Source organism: Callospermophilus lateralis, chromosome 1, assembly GCF_048772815.1.
Source record: "Callospermophilus lateralis isolate mCalLat2 chromosome 1, mCalLat2.hap1, whole genome shotgun sequence".
NCBI lineage: Eukaryota > Metazoa > Chordata > Mammalia > Rodentia > Sciuridae > Callospermophilus > Callospermophilus lateralis.
This window is the reverse complement of record NC_135305.1, coordinates 198,574,951-198,602,704: the sequence shown is the minus strand read 5'-3', so window position 1 is coordinate 198,602,704 and position 27,754 is coordinate 198,574,951. Positions and strand designations below refer to the sequence as shown.

At 36.9% G+C, this 27,754-nt stretch overlaps 1 protein-coding gene across 6 annotated transcripts in view; it reads right to left on the bottom strand.

Annotated features, from left to right (window-relative positions):
- Window positions 1-15,541, bottom strand: part of Arpp21 (cAMP regulated phosphoprotein 21) — a 151,002-nt gene extending 135,461 nt beyond the window's left edge. For 5 of the 6 annotated variants that reach the window (XM_076868946.2, XM_076868982.2, XM_076868992.2 and 2 more), the window contains exon 1: window positions 14,593-15,539. The gene's annotated coding sequence lies outside the window, so the exon portion shown is untranslated. Of the gene's footprint in view, window positions 1-14,592 lie in introns of all 6 variants that reach the window. The other variant, XM_076868972.2, reaches the window with a different exon arrangement.
- Window positions 15,542-27,754: the final 12,213 nt, after the last annotated feature.

The window sequence follows — 27,754 nt, the reverse complement described above, 5'->3', positions numbered from 1 at the left end:
TTTTCTTCAAGTTATGAAATAAACCTGACATCTGATTAGTGGAAATTAAATATTGTCTTTAAATTTCTTGGTTCAAATATTTTAACAAAGTCCCTACCTTTGACAAATACTTAGTAAACAGGTTTATTGCACCTACTATGCTTAACTTTTATTTCAGGATAGTGATGAAACTTCTGTTAACCTCACCACTTCCTTTGACTGAGAAACTGACTCCTTGAGGGTAGCAAAAAAAAAAAAAAAAAAAAAATCCTTTTGATCCTGTACATCTGCCAAAAGCAACGGTCACCCTCTGCCAAACAAACACAGAAATCTCATGCAGAGGAGTATGCATGAGTTCCAGGTGTTTGGGGTTTTCTTGGTAGAACACAAATAGAGGACAAACTGGTGAAAGTGCACACTGGCTAATTCTAACTAAAGTTTCCTAGATGATTTCAGGATAAAGCTTATCAGTTAACAGGAATACTGTCATATTCAATATCAGTAAACTGCATATGCATGATTTGGTAGATGAACTGAAAGTAAGTTCATCTACCTGGTAATAATTCTTCCCTACAGGACAGAAGACAGATTCTAGATGAATAGTGCAGCACTTTCCTTCAAATTGACAGAGGAAGAGCTTAGAATACAAATTTGAAAAGAAGGTAATATGCCTTGAGTATAAAGAAGGATGGGGCTCAATAGTAGAGCATTTACTTAGCATGTGAGAGAGGCCCTGGGTTTGATTCCCAGCACTGGGGGAGAAAAAAATGCAAAATAGAAAAAAATAAATGCCCCCCCCCAAAAAAAAAAAAAAAAAAAAAAACTTGAAAACCCAAACCTTGCTCACTTATTACTGGGAATCTTTGATTTTAAGTTTGAACCATTCAATTGCTTAAACCAGCAGCATTGCTTTGCATTAAATTGGGTGGTGAGGGCAGCTATAGATGTAACTGCACTAGAGTCTTTTTTCTTATTCTTTTACTAAATTATATAATACATGTTTCTAAGTCCTCAGAAAAATAAAGCAGCATCTAACTATGCCTCAAATTTATTTTCATTTTCAATTATCCATGGTCCTTACAGCCTTCTAGCATTTTCAAAACAATGATATTTAATTTCGTTACATGTGTCCCTACATGCTTCAAGTTCCCCCCTCTTTTTTTGTGGTGCTAGAAGTGGAACCCAAGGGTCCTGCATAAGCTAGTCAAGTGCTCTACTACTTAGCTATGCCCCAGCTGAGTTTCCATGTCTTAAAGGATAATCAGTTCATGTAGGGAAGCAGAAAGGACCTAGCCTTTCTACTAGGTCGTCACAAGTATTTTACAGATGAGAACTTGTTTAAAAAAAAAAAAAAAACTTTTTTTTTTTTTTTTTTTTAAAGTTAACTTGGCCAGGTAAAAGGCAGAGACAGAATTCAAACTTAGATCACCTTGACTCCAATCTAATCCCTTTCCAGGATGGCAAGTGAAAGTGTGTCAGGAGAGATGAGATCAGGAACTGTTAACACAAGGCACCTGGCCTGGCACAAATGCAGCCACAGACTAATTTCCACCCACTTTGCACCCATTTCAAAAATTGATTTCCTTTCCTGACTTGGCCTCACTACTAAATCACCTTCCCTTACCCTCTGATTCTCCATTCCTGATCTCCAGATTAGATCATTTGATTGTTTGTGTTCTTTATGGCAATTGCATATTCCAGGATAATTCTTAGTACAAAGAAAAAACTTTTAAATATATATATATATAATATATATATATATATATATATATATATATATATATATATATATACATACATTTTTCTTTTTTCCTTAGACAAATATGCCACAACAAAGATATTTCCACTGTTGGGACCACAACCAAAATGCAGAGCAGTTAGGACATTGTATAGGTACACAAGGTTTCTCCCACACAGGAAGCAGTTAATGAATATCAGCTAGCATTTGCAGTGCAAAATAATAAAACAAATTATTTCTTGAAAATAACAACTCCATAAGTAGCATCTGATCACAAATGAGCCAAAGGTAAATTCAGAATGAACAGAAGAACACTGATGTTTATTTACCCCTCTCCCTGTGGTTTTAGTAAAGGATAGGGACAGGGCTACAGAAATCTGGGATCTCTATGTTGATAAGAATTTTTGCCTGAAGAAACAAGGTTAATTCAGAGAGCAGAGGTAGCAAGCCAAGTGAAGTAATTCCCGCAGAGCAGAACAAATGGTACTAATGACCTAATCAATACAGAAATAAGTACAGATTTCCACGACAAATGGCCACAGGTAGCTCTCCTAACAAGTTCAGAAAAACATTACATTCCTTTCATTTAGATCTTCCTTACTATTATTGATGTACTTCATCAAGAATACCTAAATGCTGGCTTTCTGTCAATTCAATATATTAAATAAGTTCACCAAGACTTGGAGTGAAATGTATTAGCCCCTTCAAGCTTGCAGGTCTGGATCTGTCTCAATGCTGTAAATTCCTTGGCTCACAGAACCAACCATTTGATCCTTGCTCAGGCCCAAGGATCTAATCAATAAATGATGAAACAAGTGATATCTTCTCATCTTTTCTTAAAACATCAAAACATCTATTTTCACAGGCAGGTCAAAACAATAAGGTAATGTTTTCTAGTGATTTCAAGAAAACTGATTTTAGAGTTCTCTTCATAGATTGGTCTTGTGACTCTCTGATTATACAAATAGCTATCTGCTGGATATAGTCGTTGGTATTCTCTGCAGTGGGAACAAGTCACCAGTCTACCATGCTTTATTTGAAATTGTTTCTGGGTCTTAGATAACAGTCCCAAATTGCTCCTGGGTGGGTGCTAAGACTCAACTCTTTTTGTTATTACTAGACACATCTTAGAAGGAGGCCTCCTTAATCAGCATCAGAGCCTTTCTTACTGTGGATGAGTCACATTAACAGATTATGAAATGCTAAGTGGAATTTTGTATACACAGAGAATTCTGAATCATCCATGCCCAAATCTCTTTCTCAAGTCCTTACTATGCATGTGGCTTATAAAAGGGTCCCACCCTGCTGTACATGCAAAGAGCATCTCTAGAAAGAATGGCCCGGGGTCCCTGTGCTCACAGATGGGCTTGCCCCACTGAATTACTGGCTGTCATGTAAATACTTATCATGTGAGGTTTGGCTATGCTGAGGATGGTCTCCAGTTACTCATGAACAAAATACCAAAGACAACTCCCACCTCCTGAAATCATTTCCTGCGGAAGGACTTTATTTATGTGAGGATGACAGAATCTAACCCAAATGGCAATAGAGGCAAAACCAGCAAAACTATGAGCACCAGAAAAAAAATAACAAAAAATCAATACTGAGCGTTGGGTCAAGCACTTTATATTTAGTTATAACAACAAACTGATTTTATAAATGAGGCCTCTGATGCTCAGAAGGCTTAAGACAGGTACTAGTAAGTTGCAAACTGGATCTCAGCCCAGGCCTGGGAACTAGTATACTTTTTTAAAAAACTATTCTTGATAAGAGCAACTTCTAAACATTTTGCTCTTATTTTTGTAGCATTAGTCCTTAATTTCAAGACTAACAGAAAAAAAAGCATAATGAAAATTCATGAACAATACAGTAACAAACAGATCCATGACTATTATACAAAATGTCATTATTGAATCATAACAGTGATAAACTGGAAGGGATCTCAAAAATCATCTGCTTGCTTTACAGGTAAATTCTAAAAATAGGTACTTTCACTGTACAAAATTTTAGCAAGTTGTCGGGTCATGAACCAGGTTGGGGTAATAAATCTAGATATTTCTCTATCTCCAAACACCCAAATCTTTTCTCTTTTCTAATAGAAAGAACTGCAACACTTCAAAAAACAAAAAAAAGTCATCCTTCAGGTGACCTACACATCAAATGTTTTACTCCTCTGTGGTTTTCCTACAGAACCACTTATAATTCTGTTTCCCTTTAATCACATGCACTATTTTTTAAAGACTTTTCTGGAAAAATTTTCCAGTTTCCTTTTTTCATACACACAATATAGAAATTCACAAATTTAGAATCCCAACACAATTAAAATTGATTGTAGCCCTAGGAAAGTAAATATATGATTCTTTGAGATCAACAAAGGAGAATATGAATGGGACATCATAGTCCCAGGTACATAATTTTAGCTGACCTTAACTTTCTCATTAGAGATGCACCTAACTAATGGTTTTAGTTTGTGGCCTACTACCATCAATCCAATTTCCCCCACAAAACTTACCAGTGCTGCTTACTCTTTATGCTTGTTTTCAGGGAAAAATATGTTTCTACCCTCAGAGTATACTCTGTTGATTTTCCTAATTAATTTTATTGGTTAAGAAAAGATTTTTTTCTAACTTATCAAAACTAATCCATATTGCTTTACTGTCTGGGAAATCATCTGTCAATCATTTTGGATTTTCCTTAGACTTTCAATCATTCAATCCATTGTTCAAAACATTTAAAATGTATTCACTTTCCCCAGATGTCCACGACATCTTATATAGCAAGGTTTCTCAAATATTTGGCACAAGTTCCAACACACAAGAAAGTTTCCATACATATTTGAAAAATTAAGAATGAATGAATAAAAAAACAATAAATATCTGGAGCAAGGATAAGTCTGGATGACTATCACACAAAAACTTGGCTGACCTTGCAATTTAGTTTATATGGACATTCCTTTACTCTGATCCAGTGTGTCCCTAATATATTCTGCTGGGTGTCCTAATGAGAACGCCTGCTGTACTTTTCTATATATTCCTAAAGTTTGTCATTCACATAGAATGTGCTCCTCATCTCTCTAAAATAAGATTTCAGATTTGGGTTTTCTTTAGGAAGTGGATGATTGAGTGAAAGATCATTCAGTCAGTACACTTACTTAGAGTTTCTTAAAATGTAGGAAATTAAGGAAGCAAACTCTTCTCTTTTCTTTTTTTGTTTTATATTGTTTTGTTTTGTTTGGTAACAGGGTGTGAACACAGAGTTTGAACACACTTAACTACTGAGCCACATCCCCAGCCATTTTTTTTTTTTTTTTTTTTGTATTTTATTTAGAGACAGGGACTAGCTAAGTTGCTTAGGGCCTTGCTAAGTTGCTGAGGCTGGCTTTGAACTCAAGATCTCTGCCTCTGGAGCTGCTAGGTATTTCACATTTACTCAGCTGCATCCCTTCCTTTCCAACAAGATTATTTTTAAAAAATATCATTTTTACAGATATATATAATCCAATTCTTAATGAGACCTTGGGTCCATTATGTGGTTTACCACTTAAGTCCGATTAATCCTAACATCTTTCCCATGTAGCAGAAAAACAAGGGCTACTCTCCTATCATTTGGTGAAAGCTGTTCCAAAACAGAAGGGGGTCTGGAACCCCTGATTTGCTTCCCCCCACACCCTGCCTTCTAATTCAGCACTTCCTACTTGTCCCATCCCTGAGAGGAGTGAAGTCTTTCCACACATGCTGGATCTCTTTCACCAGATTGAATCCCTCCAGAAGTACATATCCAGTGAGGATGAGAGGCCTCCAGCTCTGTGTGCCAACAATGTGAAAATGTCTTGTGAACTTACCTTTGCCTTTTCCTGTCTTCGAAGACAGCAACAACTTTTGAGTATTAATTGTAATTTCCCCTCCACATGAATAGAAAAGTGACATATGTATTCTGCTTAAGCATACTGAAATTTAAGAGGCCTCATTATTTCCATAGACCTCCTCTTCATCTCCTGAGATCTGAAGAAGAAATTTCTTTGTAGGAGGCAAAATAATCTCTCGTGCAGTAACAGTGCTATAGATAAGGACATCTCTTTGTTCTTTTAGAAAGATGAATGTCAAATCTACTTAAGCTGAAATTTCAGGGAGAAATACAATTAAAACTTCACTTAGAGCATTTAAATCCTGAATATTAGATGCCATCAAGAGTATAAAGGTCAATTTTTAATTCAATGAGCGTTGATGAAATGTCTGGTATGTGGAAGCATATACTACCCCAGGAGTGCTAAGGACAGTGGAAAAATATACTGGGGAATGGGCTTTTGGGATATGTATATTATGTTGATACTAGCTCTCCCCGTCTCCTCAGCTCTGGACCTATGCATTTTTAAAAATGTGTTTCCCAGCAAATATTTTGGTAGCAAAGAAACATAAATGTATTCTCAGACATCTGAGAATGTTCATGGGCTAACTTTCTGATTTGTATGATCCCCCCCAAAATGGCTGACATCCAATTATAAGAGAAAATGAAATGCAGGTATCTGATGCTTTTAGTGGTTCGTCTGACTGACCTTCTCCTGGGCTGAATACTGCTTGTAGGTCTCCATTTCCTGATTGACAGGGAAGGCAAGTGTTTAAACCCCAATTATGAGAGAAGTCTCGTCCCTCCTCCAGCCATATTTGCACAGGCACAGTGCTGAATCATTAAGCAAAATTATATGCAGATACTCTAGGATTAGAGGCCAAATCAGCTGTTCTGTCCAAACAGCTCACCCAGTTCTCAGAGACAAGAACCAAAGCCTTCTGTGGAAGTGACAGGGAGCCCCTCTGCAAGCCCAGAGCTCCACTTGCTTTGTCAAACAGTAGAAATTATTTCCACCTCTCAAGCCACCCTGAACATGCTACTGGCTTCCACTGAATAGGGCAGAATTCAAGGTTATTCCTCTATGAAGCCTTTACAAATGCTTCACTTAAAGACTTGGTTGTTTAGCTTCCCCATTTAGATGCTGGAAATTATACACATAAAATGTTCTGGAAAAATAATAGCAGTATGTTCACTTTTAGACAACTCTGAATTGGCCATTTCTCTTCCCCTTATAAACTAATGGAAAGATAAGGACCTTATTAGACATCATGATCCTTATATAAAAAACACGTCTGAGATTATTTACTGATTTGGCCTTTGATTTTTCATAGGCAAGGAAAGAATCAATCTAGTCATCAACTTTAACCATCAGATTTTTTATAGGTAGCAATGGGAGAGAGCTGTACTTTAAATTACTAGAAAAAAAAATTTCTTAAAGGGAACTATATCTCATTTACGTAACAAAATTAAGTCTCTTTCTAAAGCTTTTTGTGAAAGAATCATGCTTTCTTTTTGCAATAATACTCATATGTCAGGTGCTTTTGTTTTGCTTTGATCCTACAAGGTAGATCTCATTTCCATTTTACAAATGAGAAAATTGAAACAATGAGGAATTAACTAAATTGCTATTCTTGGAAGTAGTAAGTTGCTTAGATTAGATATTGGACTGATGCTATTACACAATTATCCCCGCAGAAACTATGAAGTATAGAGGCTTCAAGTCTTGGCCTCTGAGGTCACACTATTAGTTATTTTTATGGACCCAGAGGGCAGACACCAGGACCAAATACCAACTCAGGTGATGGATTTCATGTTTATGTAGGTAGGTGTGTAGAGAAGTGAGATTTGGACACACCACATTTTTCCCTCTAGACCTTTCATTTTAATACAAATTTTGAGTATTTCTCCAACACTGCAGAATCTCATGGAGACCTAGGCACCACCATGATAAAGACTTTCTTCGCTTCACACAGAGGTTGGCTGCTCACTCTTGAATGAGCTTCCAGCAGATCTTTGGGATACAACCTCTCGATTAGGGTTTTGTTTGGTTTGGTTTTTGGTGGTGTTGGGGATCAAACCCAGGATCTTCTGCATACTAGGCAAGTGCTCTACCCAATGAGCTATATCCCCAGTCCTCTGCATTAGTTTTAACCTGAATTTCAATTTAAAACAATTGTCTACAGTTTCCAACATCATATCTGACAAACAACAGTTTGTAATCATTTGTGAAATAAAATAATCCCCTCTTGGAAGAGTGTTTATATAATTTTCTTAGATGATGTATAAGATTTTTATAACATATAAACTCTGTCAAATTAACCACGTATATTTTTCCACTTCTTGGTGTTTAATAAAATTACTAAAATAGAAATCATCTATAGTTATAAATAAAGAGAATGCTTGCAATAATAATTAAAAATTAAGGCATTCAATTGTTAGAGGGCTAACAACCAGGGATAAACCAGGGCAAGCAGGTCGCTGTAGCTTGTACATGCAACATGATAACATGTTGTATTTTTTTTTTTTTATCTTTCCAGATGTCTGTGGGTGATTATGCAAAAATTGGAAAAAGATTTTAATCTTCCCAAAGAAAATTCATTATGACCAAAGTTAAATTGGCACAGAAATGAATAAAATGAAGAATCATTAATGCCAACTAGTTGTTTGCAGTGGAATATATGAATTTAGTACAATACTAGTTGTTTGGTATTTTCCTAAAATTCTTCTAACATCAGCTTCTTTAAGTAAATTTAAAAAATATATGAAAACATAAGATAATCGAATGTAAGAGTGTTAGCTCATTTGTTCCTATAGGCCAGGTAAAAGAAGCAGGATCACAGATATGACTGCAGAATCCTGATAATTCATTAATTTGGCAGAATATAATAGCAATTTCAATACAACTATGTGCTACACTGGCTTAAGGAGTCATGATTTGACTATAAATTGAAGTCTCCTTTCTCTAAAATAAATAAATAAATAAATAAATAAATAAAATTCCACTTTTCAACAGAGAACATTTTTAAAAGCTTCTTCTAAAGAAGCCATGAGCAGTTAAAGCTTGTAAATGGTGCAGAAATCATGATCTGTCACATACTCATATGGAATCTACTGGTTTTTTTTTGTCCAACAGCTTTTTGATGATTCAATTCAATTCAATGCCAGCACCACTGGGATTTCCACCAAAGTTATGTACATATTATCAAGCAAAATGCTAAGAAAAAAATATACCAATATAGAATATTTTCATAAACCAAACATTATAACTTCATATGAGAATTTTTATCTTATGGTTTTAGAAACATAAAAAGCTAAAAAAATTAATTTGATAGCTTTTTATTTTGCCAATAAAAGGTAAACAGGAAAAGTAGTGGGATTTCAATGACTTAATCTGCCCCTCCTCCACCTCCTGCTGACCAGTGACCTGATTTTTCCTAGATCTATATTAACAAGGTGGAGATCATCTGAATGCATCTTGAGATAGTGAATGCAAATAAAAATACTGGATGAATAGATGATCCCTCGGCCCTTTGATTTATATCAAGGGCTGTTTTATTTGGACATGGGAACATACAACTTTTAAGAATTGATGTTTAGTTTTTTTTCTTTAAAGACATTGAAATATCATACCTCAGTTATTTATGTTGATTTTTAATTTCAGCTAGATCAAAATATGTCAACATGAATTAATTTTTTTCCCCTTTAACATCTGATTCTATGGACTGCCATGTCTTGAAGTAAGTGTATCTGGGCAATTAGAAGGAAATCTACTTAGTATTCCTTTGGGTTCTGTTTTTCAAGAGATGATTCTTGTTCTTATCTCAGGTATTTAGTATGTAATAAAGAAGCAACCAACTATAAACAAAAGTAAAAGAATGCTTATTCATTAAGAATTCTAACACTGAATTTGGTAATGTCGCCACTTTTTCTTTTTTGAGGCCCCTATCACAACGAATTAGAGAGAGATGATGGGGCTTACCTAGGTAGATAAGCTCTGTAAGTCTCAATGAAAAAGCTGCAGGAAAAAAGATGATCTATTACACAATGCGAATCTGCATAGAAACCTGTCCCACAATATGCCAATTTAACTTCTATAAAATTTGCCAAAGTACTTGAAATATGGAGTGATGCAATTGCTGGACTATGAAAAATCTTCAATTCTGTCTCTAAAACCAAATTTTGTTTGCAATTATCTTAAAAACCAAGATTATTATTTACGGAAGTGATTACATTAACAAAATCATAATATTTTGTGTGTTAACCACAATGAATTTCTAAATTTGGGAATGTGGTAAAAGATCTGTTTTGGAAAAAAAATATGAATACGCCCTTTCCCCCTCTACCTGGAGAATATGAAATGATTTTCTGTTGCTAGATAAGAAGAACAACTGTGAAGTTTTTAAATGCCATCTCCGTCTATGACTGAGGAATAATTATGAATATATGCCTTCAGTGAGACAATTTTGAACTAATTTTTCAGCATTTTAATAAGTCACAATTGCAATTTTATCATAATTTTGATTATAAAACTCATAAAAATCTTATAAACCTGTCGCATTGTCATGTATATCAAGTGGGGTTATAAAAACTGTCAGAAACTTCCTGTTTCCTAGGAAAAGTGTGTAGAAGAATTTAAAATATTGATCTATTATGACCACAGACAATGATTAACATTCTCTCCACCTGGCAATAATAGAATCTATACTATTAAAAAATATTAGAATCTATGCTATAGAAAAGAAGGAACATTAGGATGCTAAGGATTCAAACTGAAAGCAAACAGCCAGTTTGGTGTATTCAAGCCACCCCCCCCCCCCGGCCTTTTTTTCAATATCCCTTCTATTGTCCCAATGTAATTGTTTCTATTCATTTTGTTTGTTTGTTTTGCCAGTATAGCTTTTCTCCTAGGCACAGATATGTCCCAGTAATTTTAGAAAGAGGTGCATTCAAAATGTTATATGGGCATTTTTATGGCTTAAGAAAATATCTCCAGACTACAGAGGATTTTGAGACCACAAAATAACAATTCTGCTAATATTAAAAACTACTGAATGAAAGTGATACTCTGTCTCAAGGACTTTATTCTTTATCAAGCTTAATGTGTATACAATTGCAATCCTTAAGAGCCCTTATCTAATGCTCATAGGAATGAAATGGCTGTGATGTAAAGACAAATATTAAATACTTTGATATCAACGGCCAAGATTTCTTCAATATGAGCCAAATTAATCTAAATTATAATGCTGAGGCACTGAAATAAATTGTTTGAACTTAGTATAAACAAGTCTTAAAAGATCTAATACTCAGAAGCAAAGAATCCCTGAGAAAAACAAATTCAGTTTCAGGTATATCTTGCTAATATTTATTTTTACCTTTAATGGTCCTCCAGCATTTACTTATATCACTGTTTACAACTCATTTTTCATATTTAAGGTGAAACGATAGATTGAAAAAAGAAAGCGAAGAAATGCAGAGGTTCTGGAACTACAGATTTCTTCAAAAAAATAAAGATCCTTTGTCTTAAGAGAGAAAGTGTGGGTTTTATATGTATCATCACTGACTTAAGTATGTTAGGAACTTCCCATGTGATATACTGCATTTATATGGAAGCCAATTCTTTTTGTGATTAGAGATTCACAAATTCTTACGCACGCTACCACGGTGTGGTACCAGTTAGAAAGATGCCAGTACTTACCATCTGAAGAAATGGCTTTCAGAGTCGACATCACTTTGGAGCCCCACACACATTCTTTCCTAACCTTGTCACAAAGCAGATCTGAATTACACTGACTTATACCCAAGCAGCTCATTTGCAGTTTCCGACCTCATAGACTTCAAACTGTCTCCTTGTCCTAAGGAATTCTCACTCATATTCATGTCTGGCTATGTTGTGTGTTGTGTCTTCAGTGGCTGACTCATTCCACGCTTTGCTCATGTAGCTTATCATTATCTTGTCCACAGACAAAATGCACATGGAATTCAAATGAGGTTGCCCACTGACTTGAGAAGCTTAAAAAAGGTATCAGCACTATGATTCAAATGGCATGACTGTCCGTCCAACCCCCAGAAGGACTAAGTTGGAAAAGCAAACAAACAAAAAAAAACAAATCACAGTATCCCCTTGTGATGTATTTCCCTTAGTGGTTTATTTGGGGGTGATTTTCACACACACCACACACAAAAAATGGCAAAAATTAAGAACAACTTTGTACATCATTCTAATAGCTTCATTAATAAATAATTATATGACTTACTTCCCCATTTAATATAAACTGCTCACATTCTCTCATGCTTATTAATTTTGGAACTACTTAAGCATCTTGTCTAATTAGCTTCACTCAGAACAAAGAAATAAACTGATTATGGCATGGTGTTAGTATGAAAAGGAACAACGAAGACCTTTCTGATTAAATATTCTCACTTTCTACCTGAAGAAAGGTGTTTTGTGTATAGGCAAATTCTGCAGACAGGTGGCTTCTTGTATCTCACATATTACAATGTTAAGATATTTTTCCCCTCATTATGACATTCCAAAAGTTTCCAATGCTGCCTCTGCTATCTACATTTAAAAAATAGTTAGCCTTTAGAAAGATAATCCTTGGTGTTTATCTCCAACACAAAACAAGCAAAATATTCTATCAAGTTCAAACAAAACTTCCTGTTTCATTTAGTTGCCATGATTCTAGACAAGACATCAAGTTCATAAAAGAAAAACAGTTCACAAGGCAGAGCTTCAGGTTATCACTGTACCTTAAAAGATGTTAGTTATTTTATTCCAAGAATGTTCTATTAGCTCCAAGGCATCCACTGGAATAATATTTTAGGAATTTGAGATTATTTCTCTACTTTTTCTATCCAAGATTCTGACACTTGTATTAAAACGAGTAGGAATGCAGGAACTCTTTCGTTAGATCTCCTTCAAGTTTTAAGGAGCTCAAATTATTGAGTCTTCTTTCTAAGAACTAGTAAAAAGGATTATGAAAATATCAAACTATTCATGTCTAGTTTTCTCACTAACACCAATTGATTTCCATTCATACAATATTAGGACCTGATTAAAATTACCTTACCCACCATCCACTCTTTACCTTTCCAAATATCCTTCTCCAGTATCCATAATCACATACTGCTCTCTTTCCTCATGCTTCTTTTATTGCTGAGTGAGGTGCTTGCTCCTTCATTAAATAGCATTAAAAATAGACTGTACAGAATTCCCCAGTGGAGCATGCTCTAACAGGGCTAATGCCACAGTTCTCAAGGTAACCATACTCAATTGGGATCTAAGAGAGAAAGTCACTGGGAGATCAGCAATTTGCAAATCTAATAGCATACACAAACCTGTCTGGATCTGAGCTGAATGTTGTAAAAGAGAAATCAGCATGTAGTGAAATTAAGTCACTAAGAAACTGAAAGTCAATTCCAGGAACCTTATAAGTTTTTTTAAAAATATGCCTCACCCAAACAAAGTACTCTGTTAAATAAGCATTCATCTCCAGTAACTTAGTTCTTCTATTCATCAAATGACATCAATCATGCCAGAGGATAAACTGAGTGGTGCATCTGTAGCAGTCCAAATGCTTTTAAAAATTGCATTTAAAACAAATCATAATGGCATTGACAAGCAAAGATAGTAACAGATTATTCTTTGGTACCTTTTGTTATATGGATGGGTAGCTCTCCAAGAATACACCTAAACTCATTCTCTACACAATTAAAAATATCTTGTTAGTCACATTGATAAGAAGTAAAATAATGTGATAACAAAGGAAAAATAAGATCAAACACAAGCAAATACATACCTTGAAAACCTACATAAATCTGAAAAGTATACACAATCACTCACATGCAATCCCACATTAGGAATGAGGCAGAAGCAATTTCTGTTAAAATAGTAGATTACTTCGCTATTTGAACAAAACATAGCTAGAGCTCTCAGCTTTCAAATGACTGTTTTCCATGAAAATGACATTAGCTAAAATCCTATTAGGACATGCAAGCTCTGTGGTAATACAAATACAGGGGATCAAAGGAATAGATGCATTTATTTTAAAGTGTGTGTCAAAGGTATTCTGACTTTTACTAAATAAAAAATGATTTCCTGTCATCTTCAATTTCTGTTTACTTAAAACAATCATAGCAGTTTTATTCTCCGAAGCAGATGAGAAAGAGGTGAGGATCCTTTGGATTTATTCTCTTTTTGAGCACAATTTTATACAGATTCATTTCAACTTTGGGTAATGTCATTCTTATTTGGAGACACTAAAGTGTTACACCAATACACTTAAAAAACCAAAAATCAAAATGAGTTTCTACACTCTAAACACAACCTCATGAAAGTAATTTCTACCAGTTTTACACTGCACAGAGCTTCCCATGCCTATAAATTTCAATTATCCCCTCTGTTTCTCCTTTTAAACTTGTATCTTTCAGAAGGTGGTCAAATACTAAACCTGAGCAGTTGACACTTCCACACCAGCTTTATTTCTATGCATAAACACTGAGTGAGTCAATTTTTCCTCCCAAGAAACTTTTTAAACAACTGCCTACTTCAACTCAATTCTACCACCATTTCTACAATAAGATATTAAATTGGGGGTTGCAATGAAACAACATCAAGAGTGTAAAATTAAAAACCTCTTGGGAACCCAAGACCTTAGTCCTGCCAGGACAATATTATAATTATAACTCTCTACCTTTTTTTCTATAGCTCTCTTTCAGATGAATTAAGAGCATCCGAAACTTTCTATGTTGAAACCTACATAAATCACTGAAAACTTCTGTGATGAAAAACATTGTCATTTTCAATTTTCAGCTTTCCACTTCTGCCTGATTTGGGGGAAGGGAAGCCCACCCATTCCTTCACCAAACACGGAAACACAATACATGGACAACAACACCAGCTTTCTACAAACACAAAGAAGAAATGCAGAGGAGAGACAATTCTAAAGAAAAGCACAGTTATATGCCAGAAAGAAAGAAGAAAAGAACCCAATGAAAGGCGTGCACATTCACGTCGGAAGACTTATTACCTTGACGAACAGTGGATATCCCCCCAGCTTCTTGGTGTCTTGGTTGATTTGATTTAGTTTTTGGCTTTTATTAATATTGTTGTTTCTTAACGATTGATTTGGCTGGATTTGGTTTTGTTTTGTTTTTGGCTTCCTTTTCTGTTGTTGAATTTTTTTTTTTTTTTTTTTTTTGGCCGATTTATTTAACTGCTAGTTAAGAGCTTTCTGCATAGTGGTCTGGGATACCCGCACAGCTGGGGCAGCCAGGCTGGGGCTGCAACGACTGAGGCTTGCGCACCCGCTGCCCCTGCGGCTGATCGCCGCTCCCGATGCACTCAGGGTGCCGCCACCGCTGCCTCCGTCTCTTCCCCACTGGCTGCAGAGAGTGAATGTGCCCCGGCCTCCTGTCTGCTCTTCTGTCTGTACTTCTGTCAGTCTGACCGGCAGTCAGTCAGTCTGGCAGCTCAGCGCAGGATTCTCGCCTTGCTGCGCTCTGCTCTTGAAGCTGTCACTCTCTCAGAATGCCAGTCCGCGTTGGTCTATCCGCCCCTCAGAGTCCCTTGATCCCACCAGCAATGCAGGGTCTCTCTTGCCGTCTTCTGTGCCTATACTGCCTCTCCTACTCTGAGCCCCTGGCCACTTCCCTCGGTCAGAGGAGGGCGTCTGGAGGGAGGGAGCACACGAGTGCTTCTTTCTCTCTTTCTATCCTCTATTTCTGTGTCTGTCTCTGCCTACTGAGTCAGCCAGAGTGTCTCTCTCTCTCTCTCTCTCTCTCTCTCTCTCTCTCTCTCTCTCTCTCTCTCTCTCCTCTTTCTTTCAATCTCTCCTCTCTCCCTCTCTCTTTCTCTCTCTCCTCTCTCTCTCCGGTCCTCTCCTCCCTTTCTCGGGCTGTCTGGTTGCTCCCACCTGTCCGTCGCTTTGCCAGTCCCACTCAGAGTCAGCCAGCCTCGATCGGTCCCACGGTCCCGAGTCCCCTGCCCGACTGCCTCGGTCGTCTGTCCCTTGGCTGGTCCGTGCCCTCCCACGCGGCTGGCACTGTCGCCGGGGGCGGCGCCCTGCTCCTCCCTGCAGCCGCGGATGGGTCCGGTCCCCGCCCAGGCTGAGGGCAAAGCGAATGTTGCACGTGGTCGCACAGTTGCACTGGCCTGAGACCCGGGTTTCTTGACCCGCCACACCCGGGAAGTGGCAGAGGCTGGGTGTCTGTCAATGCCTTGGGCCTTTCTGCTACCGCGTGCGGCCAGAGCTGGCTAAAACCGAGTGCAGGCACCTGCTTGGTGCTCCAGGCGCTCGTGGCGCTACCCATTCCCCGGACAGCTCTCTGCGAACCCCAAGGCTGGAGACAAAGCGCATGAGCCACGCGCGGCAGCGTGAGCATCATTAATCAGAGAAAACTGGCACGTTGCCCCCTGCCCCTCCACACCGCCTCCCCGCTCCCAGCCTGCAGGCGCGAGTTCCTCCCGCCCCCCATGCATAAGCTCTCCATCGTACCGCTATTAGGGGTGCCTCCTCGACTCCTGGGGACACTTGGGAAGCCTTGCACCGTTCCTTCCCTTCGGCGCTCACTCTCCAGGGCAACTCTGCAGAGACAATCCCACAATAATAACACCTCACCCCACCAGAATGAATCCGTAGCCTCAGAGTTCTTAGAGATTCTCAGCTTTGGCTTTGAGCAAGACCAAAAGTCCGGTAGCGCAGCGCCAAGTGCTCTGCGTGTGGGCGACTGCCCAGACCGCAGCCCGCTTGAGCACTGTTAGAATCAGCAAGGTGCCTTAGAAACCCGGGTAGGGTAGGGGGCAGGGTAGGGCTTGGGGCAGGTAACAGAGTTGACACCTGAAGAAATAAAAGCCTTGATTTTCCTGTTTGTTTTGGAGATGTACTGTCTATTTTTATAATCTGTAATTTATATTTTTTTATTGTCGCCGGACACACTTTGGAAAAAAAAAAAGAAAAGAAAGAAAAAGAAAGAAAGAGAAAAACCGCGTAGTGAAAGAGAGGGAATAAAATTTCCGGAATACCGCCCACTCCTCCTGAGTGACTGTAGAGCCTACTTTTCCAACGTTATAGGTCACCAGCCAAGAGACACCACTCTAGCTTTCTGCCCCCGACTGGGATCAAGGCATTTGATTCTGGGCTTCTTTGCTAGGTTATTATTAATGTGCAGGAAAATTATAGTTGTACACTCCTGCATGGAATTGCCAAAGCTCACATTGATGATATCCAGCAATTCAGCTTCTGAAATGTAGACACTGAATAACTATGAATTGGGTACAATGAATGCCTATCCCACAATAAACTGAACAGGAGAAAAATCAAGTTTTACCAACTGCAATTAGTAACCCCCTGAATAGACAACAAATAAATAACTAGCATAAAACATGTCATGAAAATGTCTATATCTTTTGTTCCACTTATTGACACCCACTCCTAATGTCAGACACCATAAACAGATTTATTAAAAGATGTGCCTTCCACATTGTTATGAAATCATGATTTCCACAGACGGTTTTGTGGCCATGTTCACAAATGCTAAGTTATTGATTTTCAATCTTAATTTATGTGTACTTCTAGAAAATGTAATACAATAGAGTAAGATTATACTAGACTTTGAAGAATACTTATTTTCAACTCTTAGAAATTTTCTCCTTGAGATTTAGTCCCTGCTAAATGAATGAATCTACTGTGTAAGGTATCAGACACACCAAACCTAAAGAATTCAGGACTATTATCCATCCCCATCATTCCTACTCAGTCATTTCCCAAAACATTTTGTAAGTATTTTTTCAGCCATATAAAACTTAATGGAAAATTATTAGAAGTAGTTTGAATTTGATTCCATTTCCTTCATCTCAAATCACATTCTGAAAAGCCTGCTTGCCTACATGGGAAATTGTGCCACGTTGTGCCATAAATTCATACGATTGACAGCACATGGAATATTTCTTCTGGATGTGACCACAGCTAAGCATCTCCTGAAAGGAAAGACGGGTCAACAATTAACAGTAAACCTTTGCAGCTTGCACAATCTTTCTGCAAGAAATTAGATCCCACACTAAGAATTTACTAAACCAATGCAACTCAGTCCTATAAACTGGATTAGAAATTATAACTACTGATTGGTGAAAGGAAGAACTCAGTATTTTTAGTACAAACTCCAGTGATAAGATAGAAGAATAAAACAATATCTCCGGATCTCAGCAATGCAAAGATGAACTTGTTGACAAAATTTATTGCACTATCTCATGGAATTTAAACATTGTTTGAAAAAGGAAAGCATCCCAAAGAATAACAACATTACTTTGTTTCAACTAAATTTTCTACCTTTTCTCGTAGTATTTTGTCAATATAATTAGAAACTAGAGAAGGCTTGAGTTTATTTGAGGCCTTATGGATAATTAGCATTTGGCTATCTATTTTTAAAATTGTGTGTCCCCAATGTGGGGCTTAAATATACTTTGGGGAATATTGGGCAGACAGTGAGCAATAAGTTATTATTCTAGACATTCAGAAAGTGTTTGTTATTTGATTAAGTGATTTGAAATAGTTACCATGCTTTACAGCCTGGCCTGACATTTGTGAACTACTACTAAACTCATTGGATCTCTGAGTGACAGATTCACATTGTCGATTTCAGATGATACACTGAAAACATCCTAACTTTAGGGATGGGAGGTGGTCATGCAGGCAGAGGGAGATGCTGTTACTGTGGATCTGAGGGCTTTTGAGCTTATTTGGCATCATGTTTGAAATGAAGGAGCACACATGTAACCAGGTAACCCCAGCCTGGGGAGTTGAGCTCACCTACACACTGGCAAACATCTAAGATTGTTGACAAGCTCCTTTAAACACACATTCCCCCAAGACACTAAATTAGTGCCCTTTAATGAAGCTCCCAAATTGGATTTTCAAAATAAGGCAAATTGCTAGAATAGCCCTGCTACCTTTATAAGCACCTTTTCAGCTGAAGCGAGAAGTAGAGTTTCCATGCTATTGAGCTTCCATCATTCCTCAACAATTAGGCTGGGAGGAATTCCCCTTTAGGGCATACTCCCCCACCATAATAAAGGCCCACAAATCCGCTAGAGATACTTCTCATTTGCCCTGTTTCCAACAAAACTGTCTAGGGTCTATTAAATACAGTCTTGGGTTTAAAGCTTTTCAAATAGGTATGGTATAGAAAGGCAGGGGGAAAAGATGGGGGGTGGGGGGAAGGCAAGATTAACATTTCAACCAGAAAAGTTGAGAGCCCCATTCTTATTTTGTGCTAAGCCAAAATAACTCCAAAACACATTTCAGAACATCAACAAAGAATGTTACATCACGTATGCATCTGAGCATGAAGAAATGTCACGATCAAAAACAAAGAGGACTTGGGAGACTAGAAACCAAATGTTCTGATGGCACAGATCCCTTGGTGGCAGCTATGTCTCCTCTGCAGTAGGCTGTGTGCAGTATAAGAAAATTATCTCATGAACTCTTAGAGTTCTTGCAGGCAGACCACAAATGAACACTGGTCTGTACATGCACAAAGTGTTGTTTTGGTTTAAGGCAAACCAAGAAATTTCCTTTAAAATGAATGTGTTTAGTACTTTCACAGAGATGCATCTGATTTAGAGAAGGGATAATAAAAAGAAACAGGAGGAGCCTGTTAAAGAGAGGTTTAGGAAACCTGTCACTGAATATCTGAGCAATAAAAGACAAGAAAGGCTGCAAAGTTGTATGTTTCTTTTCAGCATTTCTTGGGCAAAATATACCACCATTCAGGAGCAATCTTAGTATTATTGTTCTGATGGGCCCAAAGCACTGTGTTTCCTCTTCTGCATCCATGCCCTAAGAACTCGGCAGCTTTGGTGTGGTCTAGGCATGTGAGACAGAAGCAGAGCACCTGACCTTCCTGATTGCAGAGCAGGGGTGGGTGCAGGATGCCCAGCAACAGGCCTCTCTACCTGGCCTGTGTTAGGACTGCTTCTGCACAGAGTATTCACAATCTCCCATGAACCCCAAATATGATTTAGATTTTTTTAAAACCTTGCCTAGAATTGAAAGTAGAAATGAAGAGGAAACGAGGATATATGGGGAAAAGAGGTAAATGGCATAGCCCTGAAACACAAGGAATGATTGCAACATAAACATAAACATGGAAATCCATGTTTAAAAGATACAGGATATCTGCACTTTTAATTTTTCTTCTCTCTTGTGGTTTTAGGGATTGAATCCAGAACCTCTGCCATGATAGGCAAGTATTCTACTGCTGAGCTACACTCCCAGGCCCCATAGGACATCTGCATTTTTATACTGTTATCTATACCTTAAAGTGAGAAGAAGTGTGTGTGTGTGTGTGTGTGTGTGTGTGTGTGTGTACGTGCCTGTGTGCACTTTTGTGTGAGCGCAGTTAATATTTCAAAAAGGTACTTAGATTTTTACTGGAAGCCCAACTGTAGGACAATATCCAGCACCCAAAGAAGAACAATATGCAGATACATAATTCTGCATAAATGTACAACTTGTTCTCCAGAGCTACTCTTTAAAGAAAGTTTCTTTTTATCTTTTCAAAATAAATATACATTTACAAAATGTATAGAGACATTTGGGAAAAAGGGGGGGATATCAAAATATAAAAAGAACAAAATAAAAATCTCCCAAAATACTACCACCCAAACTGCCATCACTTCTGTGCTTAGCCAATCTCTATGCATATATATCCATAAATCCATAGATATTTTGCATATATGGATTATAGAATACATGTTACTTTATAATCAGTTCTTCTACTTTGTGATCTACTCTTTACTTTAGAATATTTCATGATGGTTCTTTCCATGCTGTTGAATAGATAAATATGTTAATAGCAGCATAGCAGCTTATTAGGTCCTGAACATGTATATGCTATATATACATAAATAGAAGCTATTGATAAGCATGGTGTCCAAGTTGGAAGATTTCCCCTTAAGGCAAATCCTCAAAATTTGAATTTCTCATTCGAAGAGTAATTATATTTTATATTTTTGACACAATAGATTTAAAGACATTATATCAGCTTCAGCACATATTTTGTTTGGATTACTAATTTATTAAAGATTTGACTCTTATATTAAAGAATTGATGGACCTTTTTTTCCTGGCATAAATCATATAGACATAAATATACTGGCAAAAACGTTTTGAAATGTGTTTTTTTGAATGAATTGCCTTAAATTAAGGTAAAAACTTTTGAAGGAAAAAGAACAAGACAAATTCTGTGAGTTTACTAATTCCCTTTTTACTGAAGGCTTTTCCTTTGACCCAGACCCAACTTCTATAAAAAGGGTATATATTTGGGGAAGCAGAGTGAACACTTCCAGGCCAAGAAGTTACAATTTGGTGAACTCAGAATCTTCCTTCTTCCTCTCTAGGAATTAAACAGATCCCTGGGAATTTATGGGGGCAAACCTCCAATTCATTATTTTAATCCTTCTCATTTATGTATCATTTTAGCCAGACAGAGCCAAAAGCACTGATTCAATTTACATGATCATCTATTTATTCCCCAACTCCTAGGAGGAGTGTACAGACACATATACTCAGGAATACAATTTTTAAAAAGCTAGATACCTAAATGAGAAAGAAAGAATCAAATGTGTATCATTTGATGATCTATTCATAATTACTTTCACTTTGGTACATGAAATTGTAATCCTGGGCTCACCCTTATCCAAGTCTTATTCCTGTCCTGGTCATAGGGTCACCACACTCCCAGCATACTCCCTAGCCTACATGTGACAATTCTCACCAATTAAATATGCATGCAACAGATGTGGACAACTTTGGAGAGGTGGAAGTAAAACATGTATGGAGTTCTCCAGGTCATTCTTGACCTCCTCATGGTGACAAATGAGGTCAAACATCCAGACAATCTAGTTTATAGGATGATAGACTCTCCATTAGCCTGGATACCTGAATGACTGTATGGAGACAACTTCAACACTGTCTCCAGGAGAAGTGTAAATTAAGTAAGGGAAACAAATACTGTGGTTTAAACCACCGAGATTTGAAGTTGCTTGTTACTGGGGCACATCTAGACTCTCCAGCTTTATACACTATTAGTCTAATGACATGGGAGTGAGAAACATTCACTGTAGTAAACAGAGCCTAGGCTTTGGATTCATTTTATTATTCCACACCTTAAAAACAAATGAACCTCCTCTGGTGCTGTTGTGGAGTACCTTTTTATTTCTTTTATCTCACTGCATGACAAAATAGGAGACAGGTGGATGCATGGGTCTTCTGGAAACAAGGCAGGGATACCACTGTGGTGCTGCATACTGCCATGCTTTCCAGTGGCACTGCAATCCCTCTGCTTTCAGAAAGTGACTCACTACCTTTGGAACTGAAGTCTATTTGAAACTCCTTCCTGTTTTTTCAGTATAGGACTTGTGTTGTTTCCTCAATCAAATTTCCTCCTCAAACTGTGTTACTTCTCCCATAATCACTAATGCATTAAAGACACTTTTCATGCATTAAAGACACTCTTCTAATATTTTCTGTTCAGTTTTGTCATTTGTATGGACTTAGACCAAAAGAGGCTTCAGTGAACACTTAGTATATCATAGTAAAAGGAACTAAATACTTTTTAAGGTTTTGATGAGTAATGAATAAAAAGATCAAAAATCACTTTCTCAAAAAGATCCCTATTTACATACTAGAACATACTACTTTATCCATAATTTGTCTTTGGAAAATGTATTTTCATGGTTGCTCTATATTAACAAGGGTAAGGGCAAAAATTTCATATATAGTATATATTCACAAATAGTCATACATAACTAATAAATATATAACAACTAATGTGATATTTATATCCTATAATGTATATTATATATTATGAATTTTACACATATTATGTATGTTAAAATGCATGTAACATATTAGACAATGTATTATATATACTATATATGAAAGTGTCCAGATTTGATAGCTGTGTAGCTTCTTTTTCATCTTAACAATTTTTTTTTTTTAATTTATGTTAGTCTACGTCTTAAAACAGGCATCAGCATATGTGTGCATGCATACTTAGGTAGTATATCACACAACTATATTATAACATACTTATTTTATACACCATATATACATATTAAAATATAAAATATATTTATTACATATTACATACTATAATTCATTTATGACACATCTTCTTATACCAATAATTGCTAAATTTTTTATAATATATTATGAAATGTAATGTATATGACACAAATATATGATATATAGTATATACAAAAATATATATACACATGTATATGTACATATACAAATATACATGCATATGTAAAAACTTCTTGCAGATTCCTTTGATAGCAGAGTAGCTTATTTTCTCTTAGTGTTTAGAGAGTCTTATAAACTTTTATTACTTATATAGTTTTAAATCCACCCAGAAACAATACATGTTCTCCTTGGCCTGATTAAAAACAACTTTTAAAAAAAATCAGTTTTCAAAAATTTTCAGATGCTATAATTTTTAGTTCTGGGATTTCTGTTTTATTCTTTTTTAGAGTTTATTTTTCTCAGGTTTCCTATCTTTTTACTCAGTGAAAGTATATTTTCACTTAGTTTATTTAGTTTGGGGAGTGTAGCACAGTGGTAACTCATTTGCTTAGCATATGCAAGGTCCTGGGTTTGATCCCATAGCAAACAAAAAAGAAAAAAAAAAAACTACACAGGTATAAAATGTTGTGGGCTAAGGATGTGGCTGAGTGGTAGGGTACTTGCTTTGCATGTGCCAGGTCCTAGATTGAATCCCTAGCACCACAAAGTTCTTATTTACTAATTACAAAACCATGACTAGGGCTGGGTTGGGGCTCAGTGGTAGAGTGCTTGCCTCACATGTTCGATTTTCAGCACCACATATAAGTAAATGAATAAGATAAAGGTCCACTGAAAACTAAAAAAAAATAAAAGTAACAAAACATCAACAACAACAAAACATAACTACCTGTATCATGAAGGTCAGCCTTCATAGTTTTTTTTTTTTTTTTGAATGAGTAACATTTTATGCACATTGTATAACACTTGAAATTATTTCATGGACCATGCCACCTGAATTTTATAACATGAAGAATCTTTTTACTATTGTGTTTCAAAGACAAATGTTGATATTTTTGTTTAAGCAGACTTAATTTGATTGGGCTCAAACTGCCCACTCAATATTTATGTCAGCAACTGGAATTTCAAGTCATTCATTTTCCTCTTTAATTGGACTGCCTGCATTCTGTCTGGTGCTTGTATGATCAAGATTAGTCAAAGAGTTTACCTGAGCTTATAGACAGAGGGACGGCCTTTGTGGAAATCTCCCCTAACTTTCTGGTGGTCCTCCAGGCTAGTAGCCAGCAGGAATTAGCCTACTGCTCTACTCTCCTCCATGAGTAGTTCTATTGGCCACACATGGCTTGAATTGATACTGTGCAAGCTGAAGACCATGAAAATGTGTAAATCAATCCCTGCTGATTCTTTGGTTCAAGGATCAACTCCCTTCCAAGAACTTGTTGGTCTTTATTGCCCAGAGTTGATTATTGTTATCTCAGGGTGGTTTGGTTTGTTAGGAGCTTACTCAGCCACACTAGAGACAAGACTCAATATTCCCTCGAGCTCCATGAAAGAAGAAAGGAAAATTGAAAGACAAAAGAGAACAGTGTACACATAAGACACTGATTCTGAGAATGGGGGAGAGAGATCATCACCAGGTTCTCCTGCTTATATTCTGTTGTCAAAGAGCAGGAGTCAGTATGCCTATAATTCCAGCGGCTCAGGAGGATGGCAAGTTCAAAGCCAGCCTCAGCAAAAGCAAGGCACTAAGCAACTCAGTGAGACCCTGTCTCTAAATAAAACACAAAATAGGGCTGGATCGAGTGCTCCTAATTCAATCCCTGGTACCCGCCCCCTCCCCCCCAAAAATTATGTTGATCGCCATGTCTATACAAAAGGGAGCCTAGGCATCCATTCACATGGTTCCCTTTCTGTCTTCCCCAATCAAGAAAGACTAGAAAAAGAAAACTAAATCTGGTGTTAAGTAGACTGACCTGCCTATCTGTCACCGTCTCCATTTTAGTTTCTAAATTTATTGCGTGCATCATGTTCTTTATGAAGCTTGAAAACTGAATCCTTCTCTCTGAAACACAAGCATATTTGATTCAACCAATTCTGACTTGGATACATTTTAGAGAATAAAGTTTGATAAGGACAGAATAAAAGCATCTTAGCCAGCTCTGAGGCTTGGATAACAGCAGAAACATTTAAACTCTGTCACTAGATGCATATAAACAGGGAAACTATTTTTCAGGGCTTTCTGAAATGTTTTGTGAATCTCCCTGCTGGATCTATTCACTAATTCAGGATGGATAAAATCTAAGCTGGTTTTTCTGTTTAAGATAGAAATGTTTAAGAATATTTCTTTATGCTCACTAGTTATTAACCACAGTGCAATATCTTAGAGTATTGCAGTCAGTTGTAAAACATGCTGCGATTTGTTATAAGTGATATTCAGGTATCAAAATTTTCCAATTGAATCCAATTTGGTGTTATCATTCTAATAACATCATTAAAACTGCCTATATTCGAATGAATTTATTTAGTAGACAGAAAAGATGTAAATTTTAAGATTTTGAAATGTGGGCTGGGGGAGATGCTTCATCCTTATGAAACATTGTTGATGTATTTCATACAAAAGATAAAAAAAATAGTTTTAGGGCAACTTTTCCTGCTTATGAGAGAATACGACAAGTCTCTAACCTAAGAAGAGGAGTTTTGAAATAAAATAAAGGCAGGAACAAGAGATCTTGAGTGGATAGATGATATTTGGCACCAGTATCAATGAAAATATAAATGGAACAGCATTAGTTCTAAGCAAAGAATATTGGATAAGTAAATATGGTATCCCACATGTTACTTAGCTAAGATAAAGAAAAAGTCATGATTGGAAAGAAAGCAATGAAAGTATATAACTCATCCAGAATCTATAGGCCTATTAGGAGAGGAAGAGTCCTGTTGAACCAGACCAGAGAGCATTTAGGTGAAGGTAGTGAGAAAGGGCAGCACAGTGAGATCATTGTGGGAAGGACCATTCAGTTAGATGATGGGAGTCCCAATGTTAATCATAAAACTGTCACAAAGGGAAGATGCAGTATTCACCAGGGGCCCCAACCACCTTCTACATTGCTGAAAGTCTCATTTGCCTAAAAACAGTACACCTGATAAATTCCTGATGTGCTTAGCTCACAATTTCATCCTGTAAGAGGTAGAAAATGTTTACCTTTGGCCCAATTCTATGCTCTAGGGAGGAATTAATCGACAAAGACAAAGCTATGGCCACCTTGCAGTGTGGTGTATTGGGCTCAGTCAGAAATATTCTCTGGACTTCAAAGAGATGGACATATAAATTTCACAAGTTTCAGGAGGCTGAGGCAGGTGGATCACAAGTTCAAAGCCAGCCCCAGCAACTTAGTAAGGACCTGAGCAAGATCCTGTCTTAAAACAACAACAAAATAATTTTTTAAGCGTGTTGGGGGAGTGGCTGACAATGTGGTTCTATGGGTAAGTTCCCCGGGGGTTCCATCTCTGCACCAAAACTAAAATTTAGAAATCTAATGGGCACAATCTCCATGGGCTAAGTATATAAAAAGAAATATTGTTAAAGAAGTTTGGACTAATTCAATGAATAGAATATTATTCCATTGATAAAAGTTGGTAGAAATTAATGTGACCACCCAGGCAGCTCCCAATATAGTCAAATTCTAAAACACTATGAATCATCCTGTAGGAAAGTAAGTTCCAAATGGATCAAAGACCAATCAATCAATAAGGCAAGAAACTTTGCAACTGTTTGAAAAAAAAATTAGGGGAAACAATTAAACTTATAGATACAAGCAGAATGAGACTCCTATAGATAAGAGAAAGAATCAATACATGAAATGGCATCAAACTAAAAAGCTTCTGCACAGCAAGGAAACAACAGAGTAAAGAGACAACTTTAAAAAAGGGAGAAATTTTTGCCAGCTACTCCTCTGACAGAGAACAACAACAACCCCGCAACATTAAAAAAAAAAAAAAATGTAATCAATAGACAAATGAACTGGAGACACTTCTTAAAAGAAATACAAATGGACAACAATTAAAATAAGAAGTGTTCACATTCTTTATCCATCAAGGAAATGCAAATCAAAACTACATTGAGATTCCAAATCACTCCAGCTATCATTAAGAATATACAAAACAATAAGTGTTGATAAGGATGCAGGGGAAAAAGGAACACTTCCATACTGTTGGCAGAAATGTAAACTAGTACACCAGCACCATGGAAATCAATATGGAGGTTCTTCCAAAAGTTAAAAATAGATCTACCCTAAGATCCAGATAAACCAAAAGAAGGAAAGTCCACATATTTTAGAGGTATATGCATTCCCATGTTTATTGCTGTACGATTCACAATTGCCAAATTATGCAATCAGCTTAGGTGTCTATTAACAGATGAATGGCTAAAGAAAATACATTGTGTATCTACGTAATGGAGTTCTATTTAGCCATAAAGAATAACAAAATTGTATTACTTGCAGGAAAATGGATGGAACTGGACACAATAATTTAGAGCAAAACATGTCAGACTCAGAGAGAGAAGTAGCAATATTTTCTTTCATATGTGAATGGGGGAAAAAACAAGAAAAAAAAAAAGGGACTCTGAAATTAGAAGGAAAACCAGTAGGGAAGAAGGGGTCAGAGGAGGGGGGAGAGGAGAATGGGAAGGTCTTGAGAACAAAATTAATCAAATTGTTTTTCTGTGTGTATGAGTATGCCACAATGCAACACACCTTTCTGTATAATTTAATATGTACCATTTAAAAAAAAAAAAAAAAAGGGAACACGACCTGAGGATGGAGGAAAATGGTAGTGAACACATGTGAATGTGATTTTGAAGCTGTATGTTTTAAAGGAGCAGCTGCTGCAATATGTGGTGCTCTGGATATATGATATGCAGTTTTTGCTGTGGTAAGGCCTGGAAACATCTTCTCTAGGGTTGGTTGTACGGTGTCACTAAAATAATATCAGTTGTTGATCATTCTTCTCTCAATGTCATTAATATCAGAGAGCTCAATGTTTGCTTCTGATATCAGCCTTTAATACTTGCTTAGGAAGTTTGCTCCCCGAAATAAACCACAACATAT